A 12,982-nucleotide genomic window follows, 5' to 3' on the forward strand; every position below is an offset into this window, starting at 1 on the left:
CTCCAAAATGGAGGGAAGTAGAGAACGTTGTCCGAAGAGCAAGAGCGGCCTCTGCTCCTGGGCCTAATGGAGTACCATACAAGCTCTACAAGAACGCCCCGGATGTTCTACGCTTTCTTTGGAGGCTCATGAGGATAGTGTGGCAGAAGGAAATAATACCAAAGGCATGGCGAAGGGCTGGTGGTGTGCTAATCCCGAAAGAGAAGGATGCGACAGACATCAGTCAATTCCGACCAATCTCCCTTCTCAACGTCGAAGGGAAGATCTTTTTCAGTATAATAGCACAGAGGCTGTCCACTTATCTGGAAAGGAACAAGTACATTGATACATCTGTACAGAAAGCAGGCATTCCTGGTTTCTCTGGTTGCCTGGAACATACTAGTATGATTTGGCACCAGATCCAAACAGCTAAGAAGGACAAGAGAGACCTCTGGCATCTTCCTCGACCTGGCCAATGCCTTTGGCTCAGTTCCCCATGAACTCCTCTGGGAATCCTTCAACATTTTCCACGTACCAGAACCCATCACTACACTGGTAAAGGCCTATTTCCAAGACCTGCAATTGTGTTTCACAACACCTGACTTCACAACAACATGGCAGCGCTTGGAAGTAGGCATAATGGCAGGCTGTACAATTTCTCCTCTGGCCTTCACTATGGCCATGGAAGTCATCATCAGGGCATCGAGATGGGTGGTCGGCGGTGAGAGAACTAAGGAAGGGCTCCGTCTCCCACCTATCCGAGCATACATGGATGACATGACTATACTGACCACCACTGCAGCATGCACCAGGCGGCTACTTGCAAAACTGCAGGATAACATGGTCCTGTAGCTCAGTTGGTAGAGCATGGCGCTTGTAACGCCAGGGTAGTGGGTTCGATCCCCGGGACCACCCATACGTAGAATGTATGCACACATGACTGTAAGTCGCTTTGGATAAAAGCGTCTGCTAAATGGCATATATTATTATTATTATTATTATTTATATTAACATCAAGTGGGCCCGGATGAAAATCAAGCCAAGCAAATCTCGAAGCATCTCCATAGTCAAGGGACAGCTTAAAGATGTGAGGTTCTGCATTGGAGATGATCCGATACCAACGGTATCTGAGCAACCCATCAAGAGCCTGGGTAGATGGTACAACGAAAGCCTCCGGGATAAAGATCAAGTGCAGCAAGTAAGGCAGGACATCGCCGACGGTCTTGAGAACATCAACAAGACCCTACTGCCTGGGAGGCTCAAGCTTTGGTGCCTACAGTTTGGACTTCTCCCCCGGGTAATGTGGCCACTCACCGTCTCTGTGAAGAGATGGTATTGTCTCTGGTATTAGAGATTGTACAGTCTCTGTTAAGCAATGGTATTGTCTCAGTGTATAGATGGTATTGTTTCTGTGTAGAGATGGTACTGTCTCTGTGTAGAGATGGTATTGTCTCAGTGTATAGATGCTATTGTTTCTGTGTGGAGATGGTATTGTCTCTGTGTAGAGATGGTACTGTCTCTGTGTAGAGATGGTACTGTCTCTGTGTAGAGATTGTATTGTTTCTGTGTAGAGATGGTACTGTCTCTGTGTAGAGATGGTACTGTCTCAGTAAAGAGATGGTATGGTATCTGTGTAGAGATGGTACTGTCTCTGTGTAGAGATGGTATTGTCTCTGTGTAGAGATGGTATTGTCTCTGTGTAGAGATGGTACTGTCTCTGTGTAGAGATGATATTTTCTCTTTGAGAGATGGTATAATATCTGTGTAGAGATTTTATTTTCTCTGTATAGAGATGTTATTGTCTCTGTGTACCACTAGAGATGGTATTGTCTGTATAGGGATGTTATTGTCTCTGTGTACCACTAGAGATGGTATTGTCTGTATAGGGATGTTATTGTCTCTGTGTATCACTAGAGATGGTATTGTCTGTATAGAGATGGCATTGTCTCTGTGTACCACCAGGGATGGTATTGTCTGTATATAGATGGCATTGTCTCTGTGTACCACTAGAGATGGTATCGTCTGTATAGAGATGGTTTCAGACAATAATTAGAACAGTAATTTGAAATCTGCTCAATAAAATACCAATGTAAATACATTTTGTTGTTTCTGTTGTGTGAACTTTTAATGGATTCATTTTCCAAACGGAATAATTAAACAATTCTCAAATTGGATTTCTCAGATTGGAGTCAGTGATGCGAAATGTACTACTCATTATTAAATGTAGCATCTCCGAGCTCTGAACTTCAGTCTTCCTGTGCCAAGAGGAAGACTGCATTTGAGTTTATTGCACACTTTCTATGTCTAGGTGAATATTCACACCTCAGCCAAAGCTATGTGTATGTGTGTGTGTTTGTTTGTGTGCGTGCACTGTTTACGAACACGACAGGCGGGTGGCAGAGCAGCTGTCTCCCTCCTATGCCTCATTCTGTGCCTTTCACTATCACTACTGGTTTCTGGTAACAGGTTAAGAATTGTGGATGTTACTGAACTTTAACTTTGATAAACTGGCTGGGGTTGGAGTTTAAATCACTGGGCACAAGCTTCTGCCCAACGTGGTCAACACCACAGCACACACACATAGACCATATAACCTTGGACCTGTAAGTGTGTGTGTGTGCTTTCACTAATGTGTGTGTGTTTGTAAGTGAGGGTGCTACAGCTGGACCCTGATCACCACCCAGCCCAAACTACCAGTATCTAATTCCATGGGTCTCATTTCACCCCATGAAATATTAAAGTAGATCTGGGTGTAATAAGGCTGTAGGAGATTAACAGACATATCCCAGCTAGCATCAGGATGCCTGGAGCAGAACAGAAACAATACGCGTAGTCATTAAAGAGAGATGGAGGGAGGGAAGGAAGGAGAGAAAAAGAGGGAAAGCTGGTGGAAGGAGGAGGAGAGAGAGAGAGAGAGAGAGAGAGAGAGAGAGAGAGAGAGAGAGAGAGAGAGGATGGAGAGAGAGAGGAGAGGATGGAGAGTGAAAGAGGGGAGAGAGAAGAGATGTAATTGTAAGTCACTCTGGATAAGAGGGTCTGCTAAATGGCTAAAATGTAAAAGAGAGAGAGAGAGAGAGAGAGGGGGTGAAGAGCCAGGGTTGTCATTCTCATTTGGCCTGTGCTTGTGTCACAGCCACGACTTGACACCAACCCAATCACAAGCAAACAGCTAATATCAAACAATGAGTAAAGTTTTCACATTAAAACGTGAATAAACAAGAGAGAATAACCCCAGAGATGTGCAGAGAGACAGCTCTGGAAGTTCAATCATTCAATTTACCAAAAGACAGACAAGATAACAAGCAATTGTATTGCTTTGTTGAGGTTCTCACCCTGATTATTAAACACAGAGACAACACACACACACACACACACACACACACACACACACACACACACACACACACACACACACACACACACACACACACACACACACACACACACACACACACACACACACACACACACACACACACACACACACGCGTGCTGTGAGCTCCATCTAGCGGTAGACAGTGAGAGAGTTTTCCTTGATCAAGACTTTATTAATTTTAAAGGCACATTGTGCTTGTCCTCTGGGAGAATGCACTCAGAATAGTCATCACGCAATATTGCAATACATGTGATTAGTGATACCACCCAAACAATTTAGTCATCGTAATTTGGTTACAGCTAACTCTTGCTTTTGTATATAATCTATGTTTTAATATTTACTGCTTTTATTGGATATATAAACTTGATTCATTTTGTGCCATCATTAGAATGATTCAAGTGGCATATAAGCCTTTGAATGAAGATGTACCACTATAGGAAAAATAAAAAGCACTGCTGCTCATGTTCCCAGGTGATTTTATTAGGACAACGTTTTGACCCTGAGGTCTTCATCTTGTCATTTTAAAACGTCTTTGAGATTGGTGTCCATTCCATGGGACGGTTGAGCTAACGTAGGCTAATGTAATTAGCATGAGGTTGTAAGTAACAAGAACATTTCCCAGGACATGTCTGATATTGGCAGAAAGCTTAAATTCTTGTTAATCTAACTGCACTGTCCAATTTACAGTAGCTATTACAGAGTTAAGAATACCATGCTATAGTTTGAGGAGAGGGCACAATTTTGAACATGAAAAGTTATTAATAAACAAATAAGGCACATTTGGGCAGTCTTGATACAACATTTATTTATTTTTAATTGTAAAAAAAAATGTTATCTCGTTTTTCTCCCCAATTTCATGGTATCCAATTGTTTATTAGCTACTATCTTGTCTCATCGCTACAACTCCCGTACGGGCTCGGGAGAGACGAAGGTTGAAAGTCATGCGTCCTCTGATACACAACCCAACCAAGCCGCACTGCTTCTTAACACAGCGCGCATCCAACCCGGAAGCCAGCCGCACCAATGTGTCAGAGGAAACACCATGCACCTGGCAACCTTGGTTAGCGCGCACTGTGCCCGGCCCGCCACAGGAGTTGCTGGTGCGTAATGAGACAAGGATATCCGGCCAACCCCTCCCTAACCCGGACGACGCTAGGCCAATTGTGCGTCGCCCCACGGACCTCCCGGTCGCAGCCGGTTACGATAAAGCCTGGGCGCGAACCCAGAGTCTCTGGTGGCACAGTTGGCGCTGCAGTACAGCGCCCTTAACCACTGCGCCCCCCACAACATTTTTAACAGAAATGCAATAGTTCATAGGATCAGTCCAAACGTTGCACATACACTGATGCCATCTAGTGGCCAAAATCTAAATTGCACCCGGTCTGGAAAAATACTTTATGGCCTTTCTCTTGAATTTCAAAGATAATGGTACAAAAAAATACAAAAGAACGGTTGTTTTCTTTTGTATTATGATTTACTGTGTTTTTTTAGCGCGAAAATTGAAAAAGGGGGCTATCCCTAAGAAGTTTTATTTGAGGTCACAAAACCCTGTGTGAAGGTGGTGAAGAACAAACATATAGAGAAGCCTTGGTGTGTCAGATGAGGCTTTGCTGTAGGACAGAGTGCTGTCCCGCCAGTCCAGATACACCCGTACTTATTTAGATGAGTATTTACCAGGAATTACAATATTAATCACATTTTCCAGATCAATATACTAAATATGGGAGATGTGTGTGGATGACACACCAAGACATTTTTTTAAGTATTGGACAGAACACATGTTGGGTTATTTTGACACAGCCAGTTGGGTCACTTATAGTGCCTTCGGAAAGTATTCATTCCTTGACTCATTGACATTTTCCACATTTCGCTACGTTAATAAAGCCTTGTTAAAAAAAAATTCTCTGTCATCAATCTACACACATTACCCCATAATGACAAAGCAAAAACAGGTTTGCACATTTGCACATATATATATATTGAAAAAAGCCATGAAATATCACTTTACATTAGTATTTAGTCTATTTACTCAGTATTTTGTTGAAGCACCTCTCGCCACGATTACAGCCTTGAGTCTTCTTGGGTGTGATGCTACAAGCTTGGCACACCTGTATTTGCAGAGTTTCTCCCATTCTTCTCTGCAGATCCTCTCGAGCTCTGTCAGGTTGGATGGAGAGCATAGCTGCACAGATATTTTCTGGTCTCCCCAGTCTGGGCTCTGGGTGGGCCACTAAAGGACATTCAGAGACTTGTCCCAAAGCCACTCATCCTTTGTCTTGGCTGTGTGCTTAGAGTCATTGTCCTGTTGGAAGGTGAACCTTCACCCCATTCTGAGGTTCTGAGTGCTCTGGAGAAAGTTTTCATCAAGGATCTTTCTGTACTTTGCTCCTTTCGTCTTTCCCTCAATCCTGACGAATCTCTCAGTCCCTGCCGCTGAAAAACATTCTCATAGATTCTGCCACCCCCATGCATCACTGTAGGTATGGTGCCAGGTTTCCTCCAGATGTGAAGTTTGGCATTCTGGCCAAAGGGTCCGATCTTGGTTTCATCAGACCAGCGAATCTCTCATAGTCTGAGAGTCATTTAGGTGCCTTTTGGCAAACTCCAAGCGGGCTGTCATGTGCCTCTTACTGAGGAGTGGCTTCCGTCTGGCCACTCTACCATAAAGGACTGATTGGTGGAGTGCTGCAGAGATGTTTGTCCTTCTGGAAGGTTCTCCCATATCCGTAGAGGAACTTTGGAGCTCTGTCAGAGTGACCATCGGGTTCTTGGTCACATCCCTGACAGAGGCCCTTCTCCCCCGATTGCTCAGTTTGGCCGAGCAGCCAGCTCTAGGAAGAGTCTTGGTGGTTCCAAACTTCTTCCATTTAAGAATGAGTGAGGCCACTGTGTTCTTGAGGACCTTCAATGCTGCATTTTTTGGTACCCTTCCCCAGATCTGCTGCATTTTTTGGTACCCTTCCCCAGATCTGTGCCTCGACACAATGCTGTCTCGGCGCTCTATGGACAATTCCTTTGACCTCATGGCTTGGTTTTTGCTCTGACATGCTTTGTCAAGTGAGGAATTTTATATAGACAGGCGTGTGCCTTTCCAAATCATGTCCACTCAATTGAATTTACCACAGGTGGATTCCAATCAAGTTGTAGAAACATCTCAAGGATGATCAATGGAAACAGGATGCACCTGAGCTCAATTTCGAGTCTCATAGTAAATGGTCTAAATAACGTATTTCTGTATTTTATTTTTAATACGCTTGCAAAAAAAATCTAAAAGCTGTTTTCACTTTGTCATTATGGGGTATTGTGTGTAGATTGATGAGGACATTATTTAATTTAATCATTTTTAGAACAAGGTTGCAACTTAACAAAATGTGAAAAAGGTCAAGGGGTCTGAATACTTTCCATATGCACTGTATTTAAATTAGGTAAGAGAATATCATGTTACCATTGGTGTATTAAAAGGAGAGTTCGGGTGATGTCACACTATGCCGTTAAAAACCACATAATGCTGTGGGTCCATCAGGCCAAAAACATGAACACCACACAAGGTTTAATAATCCCTCCTCCTGAATCCAAGTGTTTGACATGGGGGCAGTAACTTTATGATCAAACTTTATCAATGTAGATTCAAAAGTTATTTTTCATACTTTGTTCATCATACTTTGATATGGTTTATCAAATATCATCACATTTCATGAAAACGTGATTTTGACTGTTCATGACCTTTAAGGTTGAGCAAAGACACTTTTGTAACTTTTATGAGTGAAGATTAGGAGTTCCTCCAGCGCCCTTGCATATCCCAATGTTGGGAGAGTTACCACTTTCCTATAGTATATAACTAACAATGTTATTAAATTAACATTAAAATGTGTCATGTGCAACTATATTGAAGAACAAATTACATTTGAAGTGTACAAACTTAACAAGATTAACAGGAATGAGAGACATGGGGAAGTAGAGAAAGGGCCTCATTGCCCAAATCTCGAAGTATCCATTTAATAAAAAAACAAAATGTGCACCGTGTGGGAAGCTGAGGACCGAGTTTGGGAAACCCTGGTCTGGTGATGATGGTCAATTTGCTGGTCAAGCTGGTGACAGACAAAGACTGACAGGCTGACAAACGTCATAGTTTCAAATAGCAGCTAGTTAAAAATTGCGCAAAAATTAGTTTTTCAAAGATGTCAAAGAAAAGGAAAGCAGACAATGAATGTAGGGTGTTCCAGCAAGAGTGGACATCCAAATATTTCTTTATTGTGGTATCAGGGGAAGCTGTGTGCTTAGTGTGCCAATAGAGAATCGCTGTCTTGAAAGACTATGAATACTTCCAGACGAAGCATGCAGAGAAATATAGGAATATGTATTCTGAGCAGAGGGCAAGTGCATTGAAAGAGTTGCTTTCTCAGTTGCAAAAGCAGCAAGGACATTTCACAAAACTGCATTCAACAAGAGACAGAATTGCGAGAGCTAGCTATGTACTGTCCCACAAAATTGCTAAACATTGCAAGCCATTCGCTGAGGGCGAATTCATTAAAAAAATGTTTATTTTGACTCTGCAGCAATACTTTGCCCCGACAAGAAAGAGCTGTTTCAAAATGTTTCCCCGTCAAGACGAACAGTGACACGGCATTTTGAGGACATCGCAGATAATATGGGACAGCAGTTGAAATAAAAGGTACAGAATTTAGTATATTTCTCCTTGGACCGGGATGAGAGCAGTGATGAGAGCCTGGATGAGAGCAGTGATGAGAGCCTGGATGAGAGCAGTGATGAGAGCCTGGATGAGAGCAGTGATGAGAGCCTGGATGAGAGCAGTGATGAGAGCCTGGATGAGAGCAGTGATGAGAGCCTGGATGAGAGCAGTGATGAGAGCCTGGATGAGAACAGTGATGCACGTGACACGGCGCAGTTGTTGATATTCTTACGAGGCATAACCCCAGACTTTCTTTGAAATTACAGAGGACCTTGCTTCAGTGCAGTCAATGAAGAGCACAACCACAGGGAAAGACTTATTGTAGGAGGTTAATAAGTGTGTGGCAAAGCTGGGACTGAGTTTTGAAAAGTTATCCATTGGGACCACTGATGGGTGCCCAAACTTGACAGGGAAAAACATTGGCCTTTTGAAAAGGACATAAGATCAAGTTGCTGAACTCAGCTCGGAAAATTATTTTCCTGCATTGCATTATTCATCAGGAGGTGTTCTGGAAATGTGTTCTGGAAATGAGTCATGTTGTGGAGACAGTCATAAGAGCAAAATCTTTAAACCACAGGCAGTTTGTCTCACTGTTGGAAGAGACAGAGTCGGGTCAAGCAGATCTCACCTACCACACAAACATGAGATGGCTGTTTGGGGAATGTGCTTAAAAGGGTGACCTGAAGTCGGATATTGCTGAGTTTTTGCCTTAGTTTTGGCCTTCACCATGGACATCATGGCCTTCATGAATGAACTGAATTCCAAATTGCACAACAGAAGCTCAGCCTTGTCAAAGCCTTCAAGGGAAAATGACTCCCCCTGACCTGCCAAGTAGAAGCCATCAATCCCACCCACCTTCTGACACTACTAGTCTGTTCCCTATCAGATGACCAGTGGGAGAAGTATACATGGCTGCTGTGTGCATTGAACTGTGAGTTTTCTTATCGTTTTGAGGATTTCAAAGTGTTGGAAAATGACATGATGTTGGTTACCTCTCCTTTCACCTTCAATATGGATAACACTCCCAGTGACCTGCAACTTGAGCTTTTCGATCTTCAATCTTCAGTCTGATGCAGTGATTGGAGAACTATTCAAAACAATGTCACTGACAAGGTTCTATGCAACTCTTGATGAACAAAACTTTCTAAAGATTAGGAGACATGCGAAACAGTCATGTGAACATTAATTTTCAGTGATTAAATATTTCAAATCAAGGCACAGATCATCTCTTACTGACTTAACCTCTCAGCAATCCTGCACATAGCGACATCAGAAACTATACCTTACTTCACTGCTCTAGTCAATGCCCATCAGAGACTTCACTCCTCACACTAATTGGGTAGTTTAAATGTAATGTTGAGCTCTCTCTATTTCTCGTGTTTTTGTGCATACCCGTTAACAAGAGTTCAGGTTAACAAGAGTTCTGAATGCACAGTGTACTTTTCCCTCCGTGTTGTTCATTGCATGTTTGATAATGAAAATACCTACCAAAAGGAGAAAATGGATGTGGTTTATTTCTGTGCATGTTAAAAAAGTAAAATAAGTAGCATATCTGGATGTGATTTACAGTAGATATATCTGTCAACACAGTCATACACATGATGTATAATCCTGTAATATGATTCTAGCTCGCGATGGAAAAAATATATTCTAATGTGGCCCTCCATGGAAGATAATTGCCCAAGCCTGGTCTAGCTGGTCTAGCTGGTCATTATCATATTTCCCAGCATGCTCCTGGAAGTCTCCTCTCTGTCTCAATCACATGGATGAATGCGAGTAGTTTGGAGATTACGCAACAATTTCAACAAAGGACACCGGGCGGACCCCTGGTAAATGTAGTCTCTTATGACCAATCTTCCAATGATATGCCTACAAATACGTCACAATGCTGCAGACAACTTGGAGAAACTATAGAAAGGGCAGGCTAATTCGTGGCGCTTTCACAGCCATATAAGGAGACAATGAAAAACAGAGCGTCAAAAATCCTGCTCATTTCCTGTTTGAGGTTGCATCTTGGTTTCCCCTTTAAGATCAGTTCTGGGGCACCCACAGATAATATCTTTGCCGTTTTGGAAACGTCGGAGTGTTTTCTTTCCAAAGCTGCCAATTATATGCATAGTCGAGCATCTTTTCGTGACAAAATATTGCGCTTAATACGGGCACGTTTTTTAATCCAATAATGACATAGCGCCCCCATAGGTTGAAGAGGTTAAGAGGCTCCTCTGTCCTCCACTCGTTACCTGTATTAATGGTACCTGTTTGAACTTGTTATCAGTATAAAAGACACCTGTCCACAACCTCAAACAGTCACACTGCAAACTCCACTATGGCCAAGACCAAAGAGCTGTCAAAGGACACCAGAAACAAAATTGTAGACCTGCACCAGGCTGGGAAGACTGAATCTGCAATAGGTAAGCAGCTTGGTTTGAAGAAATCAACTGTGGGAGCAATTATTAGGAAATGGAAGACATACAAGACCACTGATAATCTCCCTCGATCTGGGGCTCCACGCAAGATCTCACCCTGTGGGGTCAAAATGATCACAAGAACGGTGAGCAAAAATCCCAGAACCACACGAGGGGACCTAGTGAATGACCTGCAGAGAGCTGGGACCAAAGTAACAAAGCCTACCATCAGTAACACACTACGCCGCTAGGGACTCAAATTCTGCAGTGATAGACGTGTCCCCCTGCTTAAGCCAGTACATGTCCAGGCCCATCTGAAGTTTGCTAGAGAGCATTTGGATGATCCAGAAGAAGATTGGGAGAATATCATATGGTCAGATGAAAGCAAAATATAACTTTTTGGTAAAAACCAACACGTCGTGTTTGGAGGACAAAGAATGCTGAGTTGATCCAAAGAATACCATACCTACTGTGAAGCATGGGGGTGGTAACATCATGCTTTGGGGCTGTATTTCTGCAAAGGGACCATGATGACTGATCCGTGTAAAGGAAAGAATGAATGGGGCCATGTATCGTGAGATTTTGAGTGAAAACCTCCTTCCATCAGCAAGGGCATTGACGATGAAACGTGGCTGGGTCTTTCAGCATGACAATGATCCCAAACACACCGCCCGGGCAACAAAGGAGTGGCTTCGTAAGAAGCATTTCAATGTCCTGGAGTGGCCTAGCCAGTCTCCAGATCTCAACCCCATAGAACATCTTTGGAGGGAGTTGAAAGTCACTGCTCTAGTGACTTTCAACACTGCTCTAGAGGAGATCTGCATGGAGGAATGGGCCAAAATACCAGCAACAGTGTGTGAAAACCTTGTGAAGACTTACAGAAAACATTTGACCTCTGTCATTGCCAACAATGGGTATATAACAAAGTATTGAGATAAACTTTTGTTATTGACCAAATACTTATTTTCCACCATAATTTTCAAATAAATTCATTTAAAAATCCTACAATGTGATTTTCTGGATTTTTTGCTCATTTTGTCTGTCATAGTTGAAGTGTACCTATGATGAAAATTACAGGCCTCTCTCATCTTTTTAAGTGGGAGAACTTGCACAATTGGTGGCTGATTAAATACTTTTTTGCCCCACTCTATTAGTGTCACGTATAATTTTGTTAGTTTGTTCAGTTTTTCTTTCTTTATTAAAGAAGAATGTACGCATATCACGCTGCGCCTTGGTCTCCTCCTTACAACGATCGTGACAAAATCTACAATAACACACCACCTCCATGCCAATAGGCTTGAAGGGCTGCCAGAAAAAGACTTTACTGAGAGAAAGCAACAAATGGAAAAGCCTGGAGTTTACTGAATGGCAATTGCACTTCGATTGGAAATGGTTGCTATGGTCAGATAGAGCTATTTGGCCACACACACCAGTGAAAAGAACCTCATATCTACAAGTGGATTTTTTATGCTATGGGGCTGTTTTGCTTCCGCTGGTCCTGGGGCCCTTGTTAAAGTCAACGGCATCATGAACTCTACCAATTACCAGTAAATTTTACCCCAAAATTTTTCTGCCTCTGCGAGGAGGCTGAAACTTGGCTGCAAGTGGATCTTCCATCAAGACACCAAGGAACTTGCACTTCCGGGTTGGAGCGAGCGGTCACATTCGCACTTCGCTCTGCAGGTTGTATAACTTTTTCATTACATTTCATTATAGTACAACGGTTGATTTGTCTAATCTTAGCAATTCTTCTTAGCTAGCTACATAGCCGTCCTTGTATCAGAGATAATTGCATAATTATCGTATTTCGTCGCCCTAACGTAGCCTTCACTGCTATTCGCCCAGGAGCTAGCAAACGCTAGCTAACGCACACAGATTAGCATCACTGTAGTGCTATTCACTCAACTGAACGACTTGATTAGTTTAGTGTTAGCTAGCTACATAGCTGTCTTTGTTTCCAAGATAATTGTGTAGTTCAGTGTGTGTAGTCTTGGAGCGATTATCTTAATTCACTGAGGTTCGCTAGCCAGCTATTTGTCGTCCTTAACGTAGGAGACTCTGCTAGCTAGCCAACAGCTAACAGCTAACAGCTAGCCAACGTCACCACACACACGTCTACTGTTTCGAATTCAACAACCCGGTCAGGTAGTATCACTTTTTCATTTCATTACAGTACAACGGTTTGATTTGTTTGATCGTAGCTAGCTACATAGCTAGCTACATAGCCGTCTTTGTTTCAAAGATAATTGTGTAGTCTAGAGCGATTTCCTAGGTTAGCTAGCCAGCTATTGTCGTTCTTTTAACGCAACGTAACGTAAACAACACTGCTAGCTAGCCAGCTAGCCCCCGAATAGCAGCACTGTAGAAACTATTACACTCAACGGAACGACTTGATTAGCGTAGTGTCAACAACGCAGCTACTGCCAGCTAGCCTACTTCAGCAGTACTGTATCATTTTAATCATTTTAGTCAATAAGATTCTTGCTACGTAAGCTTAACTTTCTGAACATTCGAGACGTGTAGTCCACTTGT

At 42.7% G+C, this 12,982-nt stretch overlaps 1 pseudogene; it reads left to right on the forward strand.

Annotated features, from left to right (window-relative positions):
* The first annotated feature begins 1,006 nt into the window (after window positions 1-1,006).
* LOC127913567 (general transcription factor II-I repeat domain-containing protein 2A-like) lies at window positions 1,007-9,116 on the forward strand (annotated as a pseudogene).
* Window positions 9,117-12,982: the final 3,866 nt, after the last annotated feature.

The sequence above is a fragment of the Oncorhynchus keta genome, chromosome 3 (assembly GCF_023373465.1).
Source record: "Oncorhynchus keta strain PuntledgeMale-10-30-2019 chromosome 3, Oket_V2, whole genome shotgun sequence".
Lineage (NCBI taxonomy): Eukaryota > Metazoa > Chordata > Actinopteri > Salmoniformes > Salmonidae > Oncorhynchus > Oncorhynchus keta.